General features: G+C 47.6%; 1 pseudogene; it reads right to left on the reverse strand.

The window, feature by feature from the left end:
- Window positions 1-1,858: 1,858 nt before the first annotated feature.
- LOC149281900 (pseudokinase FAM20A-like) lies at window positions 1,859-10,978 on the reverse strand (annotated as a pseudogene).
- Window positions 10,979-12,878: the final 1,900 nt, after the last annotated feature.

A 12,878-nucleotide genomic window follows, 5' to 3' on the forward strand; every position in this document is an offset into this window, starting at 1 on the left:
TTCCGTGTGTGTTTTCCATGCATTAGTCACTCTCTGCTGGCCACGCGTTTCGCACCTCCCTCTTGAGTGTATATAACATCACGGGAACCTGCCGGCCACAGCCCCCCGCGGACCGGAAGGGGAAATTCCCCCTCCTGCCAGGACTGCCCTGTCTCTGGGAGGCTTAGATCATATTACCCCCCCCCCCCCCCCGTGATGGCCGCACCGAGCCATGGCTTCCTGCCCCCGTCAGGTTTTAAATGAAGTAATAAAGGATTTGTTTGTATCGAAGCGTTAGGAGCGTTCGGTCGGGTACAGATCGAGCTGGCGGGGCTGTTAACGCCGGGGGGCTTTAAATCTGCCCCGTGTCTTTGTGTGTTTTTAAACTCCGTCGTTTCCCCCCGCATCACTTCCCCGTTTTTATCAGCCACGCGTTGTTGGGTTTTGTATGCAATCCAACTCTGGCCCGTTGTATAGATTGTCGCCCCCGCTAGCAGGTTTGACCCTTTCCCCGGCCGCCATTGCTGGAGTGTAGTGGCCTAGAGCGTCGCGGTGTAGTCACAAAGAGGACCATTTTTGTATCGTTATCTGACTATATGTCTCATTTACTGTACGTGCTCAAATATATAAATATATATATTCCTTTTGTTATAGATTTCTCCTAAAAAGCAGGTTGAGCAATAAAATGATTTTAATTCTTTGTCGGCGTCCTGGTGCTTTTTTTTTGTATGACGGGAGTTTCCTGGCCCAGAATCACTCAAATCATCGGCGATTGTGTTGAGTAATTGCGTTGGTTGCCGTGGTGATTGCTGCACTTTTAGCACACTGCCCAAGTCTGTACGTCTATTTGTGTAATATAAAGTAACGCCACTAGGTGGTGCTAAAGACACGTGCTTCTGATGGGGGCCGAGTGCTGCTCACAGCATTAGAATGATTGATTATTGATTATCACCCCCGCTAATCGCTTCCGCTTAGTCTTGTTTGGTGGGCCGCCTTCCCGTTTCTGGTGCCGTCACGTATGTAGAACGTGTGTAAGGATTAGGGTTACCGTGAATGCCGCCTCGTCAATCCGTGATCCCTCCCAGGGGGTAGATTAACATTTTTTGCCGAGATCCTGAAGGCATAATGTGGGCTGTTGTAAAATATTGAACTACCATTCCCATCATCCTCTACAGATCCACCTGATGGAAGACCATGGTGATTGGTCGTCATCCTCCTCCTCCACTGGTGGAGCTGCACACAAGACCCCCCCTCCGCTCCCTAACCCTCCGAGTCGGCGCAGCTCGCTCTCAGAGTATAAAGACACCGTTTATATGTTAATCATCGCAGAATTTTATTAAAGTCCGCGAGGTTGATGATACCGAGTTCCCCGACTCCCAGCTTAAGGCATCCGGCAGAAACAAACGCACTTTATGGTGGAACGACCTCTTATGTGTCTGAGGTCTCCAGGCAGTAGCACAGCCTTTGGCACGCGACGGGTTAATATGGACGTAAATTGAATTTTTCATAAGAAAGCGATAATAAAGTATGGTGGGTGAGAAAAAGGCCCCCGGTGTTTGGGGTAACTAACAGTTCTTCCCGGCTGTGAGGGGCCGCAGCGCGTGGAAATCCCACTTGTTGAGAGGTTTCGTGGTCCCGTTAGCCGCAGGCTGCCCAGGGTAACTAGAAGCGATTTCAGTAGCCGTCGGCACCGTAAACTCCCGTCGTCTCGGCCGACCGCAGCATTTGGTTACTTCGGTAATAATAATAATAAAAAACCCAGCAGGGGGTCCCTCCACCGGTGAGTTTATAGACGGGGCGACCGTCCGCTCCTCGGTAAACACGGCCACGCGTTTCGCGTTTGTGCGCACGGCGTAAAGTCTCTCCCGTTCCTGCAGCTCTAGGTCCGTGCCGTTTCCGGTTGTGCGGCAGCCGGGGGCCGCGGTGCGCTCTCCTTTATTAACACCGCATTCTCTCCGTGGATCCGCACGCATTCATCCACCGCCCGTATCACTTTCTGCAGCCGTCGGTCCAGCGCAAGCAAGTGCGGTTCCGTGAGGATCGGCAGCAGGCGGTCGCGGCTCAGAGCCTCTCTCATGACATCGCTGAGCCGGTACTCGGGCAAAGCGAGGAGCTTCAGCCGTAACCAGGTCTCCTCTTTTATCCTTTGAAAAACAGGCAGGAAAACGGTGAGTAGATACGAACCGACCCCGAACCCCCCCCCCCCCATAAGCGCCCCAGGGCCACAAGCCTGGGCTCTTTATCGGGTACTAAATCACTGATTGGCCGGAGCGCTATTCCAGAAATCACTTCACTTCCCATCATCCTGGCACCGCCTGCCGTTAACCCCTTACTGCTCCATAGCACAGGACACTTTTGCAGCTGTAATTAATAGGTGCCAATGGCTCACGCTGTCTCAAACAGTCCCCACGTTGGCAAAAAACGCACCGTCGGCTTCACGTCTGTTTACTCACCGGCAGCACTGGTACAGCGGGGCAAGTATGGTCAGTTCATCGTGGAATGGCGGCCAAACCTAGAACACAGAATGACAGCACGGACACGGTAAGACGCGCTTGTGAGCACTTTCTGCGCTGCAGGAGACCAACCATCAGATTTCTAGCGCTGCGTTTAGGGGCCGCTCTGGAGAACGGTAGACGGTTTGCTTTTTATTTATTGTTACCCAGGTTGGGGTATTACAGTTGGGGGATATTGTTGCGCAAGTCTAATTACCCTCGTGCGTTATCAATGTGGAGGAGGAATCCGTCATCTCCAAACTTGGTGAATATTTCGTAATGGTGCCGATCCATATTCCCTGAGATGGAAAAATACGTGATTTAAGGCTTGGGATAAAAGAAAATGTATTATGATAATGGGTTTGGTAACCAGTAATTCCTCCCCGGAATTCTGTAACATGGGGCTTAAGTGTGAGCACACGGGGCAGCCATTTTTTTGATGATCTGATGACCCCCGCGATAGTCTAAGAAATGGGTTAACTTTCTATAATAGCGGACACCCTGCGTGTCAGGCAGGAACTCGATCCCAGAGGCCCCAACCGCATAACGAAAGCCAAGAGCGGCTTCCGTTACACCCAGGACTGCCTTCAAACGGAAACACGCGGTATTTTTAGTAGGAAATTACTACGTATCAACGCGGCGTCCCACTTACATCCGACGTGAGACGGAACCGCGTGTGGCAAATAATGACAGAGATCGGCCAAAACGCTGCTTCGGACGTGAATATACACACATACACTATATACACGCCGACCAATATAATATACATACAATACATACATACAATATATACATACATATGTACAATATATACCCGTCTACTACTATAATATGCACACACATACAATACACACAAATACATACGCGCCTACTAATATACAGATACATGCCGACCAATATAATATACATACAATATATACACACCTACTAATATACATACATATGTACAATATATACCCGTCTACTACTATAATATGCACACACATACATACAATACACACAAATACATACGCGCCTACTAATATACAGATACATGCCGACCAATATAATATACATACAATATATACACACCTACTAATATACATACATATGTACAATATATACCTGCCTACTACTATAATATGCACACAGATACAAACATATGCATACCTACATACAATATATACACGACTACTAATACAATATATACATACAATATATACAGGGCTACTAATATAATATATGCATACATACAATATATACATGCCTACTAATATATACATACATACATACAATATATACACGCCTACTAATATCATACATACAATATATACATACCTACTAATATCATACATACATACATACATACATACAATATATACACACCCACTAATATAATATATACATACATACAACATATACACACCTACTAATATAATATATACATACATACATACATGCCTACTAATATCATACATACATACAATATATACACGCCTATAAATATCGTACATACAATATATGCACGCCTACTAATATTATACATACATACAATATATACACACCTACTGATATAATATATACATACAATATATACACGCCTACTAATATAATATATATTATATACATACAATATATACATGCCTACTGATAATATATACATACAATATATAAATGCCTATAAATATATCCATATATACACGGCTACTAAGATAATATGCACATACATACAATATATACACGGCTACTAATATATACATACATACAATATATACATGCCTACTAATATACATACATACATACAATATATACACCCCTACTAATATAATATATACATGCCTATAAATATATCCATACATACAATATATACATGCCTACTAGTATGATATGCTCATACATACAACATATACACTCCTACTAATATAATATATACATACAATATATATATACACGCCTACTAATAAAATATATATTATATACGTACATACTAATATAATATATACATACATACAATATATACACACCTAGCTAATATTATACATACATACAATATATACACGCCTCCTAATATAATATATACATACATACAATATATACACGCCTACTAATATATAGATACATACATACAATATATACACGCCTACTAATATAATATATATACATACACACAATATATACACGCCTACTAATATAATATAATGTATACACACCTATTACTATAAATATATACACACCTATTAATATATACATACATACAATATATACAGGCCTACTAATATAATATAATATATACACACCTATTAATATACATACATACAAAATATACACGCCTACTAATATAATATATACATACAATATATATATACACGCCTACTAATAAAATAATATATATTATATACGTACATACTAATATAATATATACATACAATATATACACACCTACTAATATTATACATACATACAATATATACACGCCTCCTAATATAATATATACATACATACAATATATACACGCCTACTAATATATAGATACATACACACAATATATACACGCCTACTAATATAATATAATGTATACACACCTATTACTATAAATATATACACGCCTATTAATATATACATACATACAATATATACAGGCCTACTAATATAATATAATATATACACACCTATTAATATACATACATACAAAATATACACGCCTACTAATATAATATATACATACAATATATATATACACGCCTACTAATAAAATAATATATATTATATACGTACATACTAATATAATATATACATACAATATATACACACCTACTAATATTATACATACATACAATATATACACGCCTCCTAATATAATATATACATACATACAATATATACACGCCTACTAATATAATATAATGTATACACACCTATTACTATAAATATATACACGCCTATTAATATATACATACATACAATATATACAGGCCTACTAATATAATATAATATATACACACCTATTAATATACATACATACAAAATATACACACCTACTAATATAATATATACATACATACAAAATATACACGCCTACTAATATAATATATACATATAATATATACACGCCTACTAATATATATACACGCCTACTAATATAATATATACATGCATACAAAATATACACGCCTACTAATATAATATATACATACATATAATATATACACGCCTACTAATATAATATATACACACCGCTTAATATATACACGCATACAATATATACACGCCTACTAATATAATATATACATGCATACAATATATACACGCCTACTAATATATACACGCCTGCTAATATATTATATACATACATACAATATATACACACCTACTAATATGATATATACATACATACAATATATACACGCCTACTAATATGATATATACACACCTATTAATATATACATGCATACAATATATACACGCCTACTAATATAATATATACATGCATACAATATATACACGCCTACTAATATATACATACATACAATATATACACGCCTGCTAATATATTATATACATACATACATACATACAATATATACACGCCTACTAATATAATATATACATACATACAATATATACACGCCTACTAATATATAGATACATACATACAATATATACACGCCTACTAATATAATATATACACGCCTACTAATATAATATATACACACCTATTAATATATATATATACACACCTACTAATATAATATATACATACATAAAATATATACACGCCTATTAATATATACATACATACAAAATATAATATAACATACACGCCTACTAATATAATATATACATACATACAATATATGCACGCCTACTAATATAATATAATATATACACACATTAATATATACATACATACAATATATACACGCCTACTAATATAATATATACACACCTATTACTATAAATATATACACGCCTACTAATATAATATAGTATATACACACCTATTAATATATTCATACATACAATATATACAGGCCTACTAATATAATATATACACACCTATTAATATACATACATACAATATATACACCCCTACTAATATAATATATACATACATACAACATATACACGCCTACTAATATAATATATACATACATACAACATATACACGCCTACTAATATAATATATTTATACATACATGCAATATATACATGCGTACCAATATAATACATAGTCCAAATCTATGTATATAATACATAGATACATACATACATACATGCATTAATCTATTTATTATACACACACACACACATTATTTATATATATATATATATATGTGTGTGTATGTATATATATATATATATATATATATATATGCATGTAATACAGACACAAGTATTTATATAATATACACGCACAATAATATATGCATACACACATGTGTAATACATACACACACACACATAATATATGTGTATAACGTGTATAAACTACCAGCGCAGACAGCGATCCTGAGACCCGATTGACGCCTGCTTTGTAACTTAATGATTGGCTGCTGGTTTCTATGGTGATCAAATCTTTTAAAATGAACACTTGATCTGCCCCTCTCCATGATACACATTTACTGCGTCACCGCTCTGATTGGTCAAAAGTGAGCCAATCAGACTTTCTGATAAGCGGATCATGTCCTACCGATCAGGAAGTCGAAAATGGCCAGATCCACGATGTTCAGGAGCCGCGTTCCGTTGCTGTAGGGAGGAACTCGCTTCACCAACTCGCAGTACGAAGGGTTAATTTCCCATCTTAGGAACAAAGGGGTTAATTTAGTACATAACAAGGGCAAAGGGGGCAGATCGCAGCTGGGGAATCGTGGGAACAAAATAATTCACGTTTAGCACATGAGATCTGACAGAGCTCTCCTATGGTGCAAATCGCGGGAGCATGCGCCCCGGAGCGGGGTATACGGCCACGGCCAGGTAAACGTGGGCTGTTTCACCACAACAACAAGTCAAACCGCGTGCCATTCATCAGTATGCTGCCAATCAGTGAGCGGAACAGCAGATCCGGCCCGCCCCCTCCTCTGTTACAGCTTACGGGCCACGCCGCAACCTTTCCCACCACCAACCGCCAGGTAACTGGCCACGCCGCAGCGTAACCTCTCCTCACCAACCGCCAGGTAACCGGCCACGCCGCCACCTAACCCACCGCCAACCTGCAGGTACCCGGCCACGGCACAGCCTAAACTCTCCCCCCCAACCGCCAGGTAACCGGCCACGCCGCAACCTATCCCACCACCAACCGCCAGGTAACTGGCCACGCCGCAGCGTAACCTCTCCTCACCAACCGCCAGGTAACCGGCCACGCCGCCACCTAACCCACCGCCAACCTGCAGGTACCCTGCCACGGCACAGCCTAAACTCTCCCCAACAACTGCCACGTAACCGGCCACGCCGCAACCTATCCCACCACCAACCGCCAGGTAACCGGCCACGCCGCAACCTATCCCACCACCAACTGCCAGGTAACCGGCCACGCCGCAGCTTAACCTCTCCTCACCAACCGCCAGGTAACCGGCCACGCCGCCACCTAACCCACCGCCAACCTGCAGGTACCCGGCCACGGCACAGCCTAAACTCTCCCCACCAACCGCCAGGTAACCGGCCACGCCGCAACCTATCCCACCACCAACTGCCAGGTAACCGGCCACGCCGCAGCCTAACCTCTCCCCACCAACCACCAGGTAACCGGCCACGCCGCCACCTAACCCACCGCCAACCTGCAGGTACCCTGCCACGGCACAGCCTAAACTCTCCCCAACAACTGCCACGTAACCGGCCACGCCGCAACCTATCCCACCACCAACCGCCAGGTAACCGGCCACGCCGCAACCTATCCCACCACCAACTGCCAGGTAACCGGCCACGCCGCAGCTTAACCTCTCCTCACCAACCGCCAGGTAACCGGCCACGCCGCCACCTAACCCACCGCCAACCTGCAGGTACCCGGCCACGGCACAGCCTAAACTCTCCCCACCAACCACCAGGTAACCGGCCACGCCGCCACCTAACCCACCGCCAACTGCCAGGTAACCGGCCACGCCGCCTAACCTCTCCCCACCAAGCATTCCACTACAACCCACCAGCAGGTAACCGGCCACACATTGTGTTCAGGTGGTTCTTTAACAGATAAAGGGTTAACTATCTGAGCATCGCATTAACCGTAAGTTCCGTACAGCGAAGGGTTAAAGTTCAGACTCCAGCTGCAGCATCTGGCGAGCGCGGAGTCGACGTGGACTCGATCCTCTCTGCATCTGGCTGGCGCCACGTAACGGTCTCCCCGAGCTCCCTGCGCAGCCACGTTCCCCTCCCGCCCGACTTACTCCTCTTTCCCGGTGAAAGTGTAGGACCTGATCCAGGGGTTGGGGACGGAGAGACGGGGGGCCACGTTTAGAGAGGGCAGGAAGGCGGAGAGCGAGCCCTCCAGCAGGTGCGGGTTCCCGCAGGCGGCGTATTCCGTCTTACACGTGTACAGGCACTTGGCGAAGAAACACACGTTGTTTGCTGGGGGGACAAACGTTCGAGAAATTCAGTGGGACAGCAGAGCCGGGGCCCCCAGGGCCCGAACCCCCCACCCCAGAGCCTGAAACCCCCCCACCCCAGAGCCTGAAACCCCCCACCCCAGAGCCCGACCCCTATGCAGCCGGACCACCGCAGAGCCCCCCAGACCCAAACGTTTAAAAAAAAAAAGTACAAAAACCACTAAATATGGCATTCATAACACTTTGCAACTGGAGCTGTCACCATAGCAACCAGCAGCCACGCTCCTATTTTGCCGTTATAACTATTTTTATGACATTGTTTACATCTGCCCACCGCCCAGCTGCATCCCGTCCGAGGGGCCGCTCACCGGAATCACGGAGGGCAAATTACACTGGTTCTACTACCCCACCAGCGACACCACGGGCTCTCGCTTACAGGGCCACGGGAGCCATGAGCAGCACGTTACCTGGTGACACGAAGAAAACTCCTTCCAGCTCGTCGTCGGTGGTCACCTGTAAGACGTCCCTCGTCAGGTTAACGAAGCGCCCGGCCACCGGAGGCACGCGCCGAAAATCAAGGACCCTGCGTTCCCAAAGGGGGGGGGTAATTATATGCAAGAAAAAGACAGGACACGGCGACCCACCGGCCACCGACATCTCAGACACCTCCCCCGACGCGTTTCACCGGAAAACAGCCCATCGCTCCGTATCCTAAAATGCGGAGAGCCCCCTGAATCCCCCCCCCCAAAAGGACCCCAGAAACCGGGTAAAGATATTGAATGACGTCATCAAACGCATCAGAATCCATTCACTTCGGGGGGGGGGAGCACTGGGAACCCGGCGGCCGCCTTACCTGTCCAGGTGAAAAGCCGCGATCTCCGCGTTGTGCCGCTGATAATCCACAAAGTAAAAGAAGTCCTCGGGGGTCTCGTCCTCGCGGCGCTGCCTTAGAGAGGGGGTTACAAATGGTTAACAGGGTCTGCGCACCCAACGCACTTTAAGTCATTTTGCTTGCATGAGCTCTGCTGGGCGGTCTTTCCCCGTATCCACTCTCCTTTCTAGGTACCTCATCGGCTTGAACATGGCTTTCCCAAAGTCTTGGAACCGCAGCACCAGCTTCAGGTGAGTTCCGCTCGGCTTCACGACTGCAAGCAAAGCAAGCGATTCAAAACGCGTCGGACTCCCGGCAGCCAATGGGAGGCGAGAAGAACAAAGCGCAGGCTACGGGAGGCCAAAGGGGCCAATTCTAACAGAAAATACAAGCTCTGCAGGGCCACACCCACGAAGGGCCACACCCACACAGGGCCCCAGGAGCCCGTACCTTACATACAGCAGTGTCCACTCGTTATATAGCGAGGAGCGAGAGCGCCCACTCACTGGGTGAGGTCACTTACCTTGGCTGCAGTCACATTCTCCATTCAGAGCCTTCTCATCGGGAGAGTAATCTACGGATACAGAAAGAAGCTGTCGGATTCCCACGCGTGGCGCTTACACGCATTTTAGTGGATCGGGCCTTAAACAACGAATCAGAATACGGAGAGGAGACGCCACGCGCCCCACGGGCAGCCGGTTATTTACCCCAACAGAGTAAGGGCAGCGGGTTCCACCCCAGACCTACCCCCGGACCCAGAATCTTTAACCATTTCCCCGCCGTGGCGTGAACCTCTGGGGCAAAGCCACGATCTGGCAGCTGCTCTCACCGGCGCGGATTATGGGCGCGTCTCTCATGCGCTCCAGGAGTCCGTCCAGCGCGGGGCCGGATCGCGGGTAAAGAGCGTCCTTCCTGATCCCCAAATGGAACCGCAGCCACGGAGCGCGCGGGTTCGAACGTGGCCGGCGGGAGAGAGACGGTCTGATTACCGGCAACGCGGCGTCCCCTCCGCCTCCTGCAAGACACAAAACCACACAGCGTGACCGCCGAGAGACAGACCACGCCGAGAGACAGACCACGCCGAGAGACAGACCGCGCCGAGAGACAGACCGGGCTCCCATCACACGATTAGGACAGCAGCGGAGGGGGGTTAACAAGCATCACCCTGGGGTAGGGCAGTTAGCCATATTTGCCCCGATGACCGTGACACGGGGCAGGTTAACCCCCGAAGGTCGCAGCCTTATCAGTGTTTGTTTAAACTCAGTCAACAGCGACTGTCCCTGCCGTCCACAAACCGCTAGGACAGCCAGCACCACGCGAGAGCGGCGCCCCCCCCCCCCGGGAACAGCAGCAGTTAAAGGGTGAATGGAGTCACCTGAGGAGGAATAATGGATTGAGCAGATGCTGGCGACTGGGCGGAGGTGGACGGTCCCCACCGCCACAGCTCCGGATTCCCACATTTTTGTTCCATGACTAAGCGTTCCTCCCGCTTCCTGCGAGTCAGAGAGCCGAGTGGACGGACACGAGACCCCGCGGCGGCCACGCGTGGGACGCAGACCTCCGGGGAGGAAAAACTCATTCTGAACCGAACTCGTCCGGGAGACACGGAAAACGAGATTTCAGAGAAAAGTTTCCGAAAATCATATTATATAAAAAAACAAACAGCGGGAACCCTGCACCGAGTATAAAGCATGTGGCCCCGACACACGGACAGACACGGGGGCCCCGACACACGGACAGACACGGGGGGAGTGCTGGGGAGACGCCGGCTGGCACATTGCCCCGGGGCAAACATCGGCCCCCCTGGGTAATACCCCAGCGCGATGCCCCAGTCTGGGTAATACCCCAGCGCGATGCCCCAGTCTGGGTAATACCCCAGCGCGATGCCCCAGTCTGGGTAATACCCCAGCGCGATGCCCCCAGTCTGGGTAATACCCCAGCGCGATGCCCCAGTCTGGGTAATACCCCAGCGCGATGCCCCAGTCTGGGTAATACCCCAGCGCGATGCCCCAGTCTGGGTAATACCCCAGCGCGATTTTACAACACGTTTTAAGTCATTGCGGGCGACTTTTACCTTTTTCTGGACAAATCTCTGACGCGAAATACCCAGCGGGAGAAAACTCACAGAGAGACAGACAGACAGCACCCCGCGTGCCCGGCACAGACAGACAGCACCCCGCGTGCCCGGCACAGACAGACAGCACCCCGCGTGCCCGGCACAGACAGACAGCACCCCGCGTGCCCGGCACAGACAGACAGCACCCCGCGTGCCCGGCACAGACAGACAGCACCCCGCGTGCCCGGCACAGACAGACAGCACCCCGCGTGCCCGGCACAGACAGACAGACAGACAGACAGCACCCCCGCGTGCCCGGCACAGAGAGACAGACAGACAGACAGCACCCCGCGTGCCCGGCACAGACAGACAGACAGACAGCACCCCGCATGCCCGGCACAGAGAGACAGACAGACAGCACCCCGCGTGCCCGGCACAGAGAGACAGACAGACAGCACCCTGCGTGCCCGGCACAGAGAGACAGACAGACAGCACCCCGCGTGCCCGGCACAGAGAGACAGACAGACAGCACCCCGCGTGCCCGGCACAGAGAGACAGACAGACAGCACCCCCGCGTGCCCGGCACAGAGAGACAGACAGACAGCACCCCGCATGCCCGGCACAGAGAGACAGACAGACAGCACCCCGCGTGCCCGGCACAGAGAGACAGACAGACAGCACCCTGCGTGCCCGGCACAGAGAGACAGACAGACAGCACCCTGCGTGCCCGGCACAGAGAGACAGACAGACAGCACCCTGCGTGCCCGGCACAGAGAGACAGACAGACAGCACCCCGCGTGCCCGGCACAGAGAGACAGACAGACAGCACCCCGCGTGCCCGCCCCCCACGTACCTGTTCAGGTTGGCCACCTTCCTCCTGTAGCTCTTTAGGGCTTCCTGGGGGTCCAGAAGCGGCTCCGGGGCTTCAGTGCCCTTTGCCCGGTACAGAGGGTGAGACAGAAGCT

The sequence above is a fragment of the Sceloporus occidentalis genome, unplaced genomic scaffold (assembly GCF_023333645.1).
Source record: "Sceloporus occidentalis isolate IW3139 unplaced genomic scaffold, rSceOcc1.0.p SCAF_126, whole genome shotgun sequence".
Taxonomy (NCBI): domain Eukaryota; kingdom Metazoa; phylum Chordata; class Lepidosauria; order Squamata; family Phrynosomatidae; genus Sceloporus; species Sceloporus occidentalis.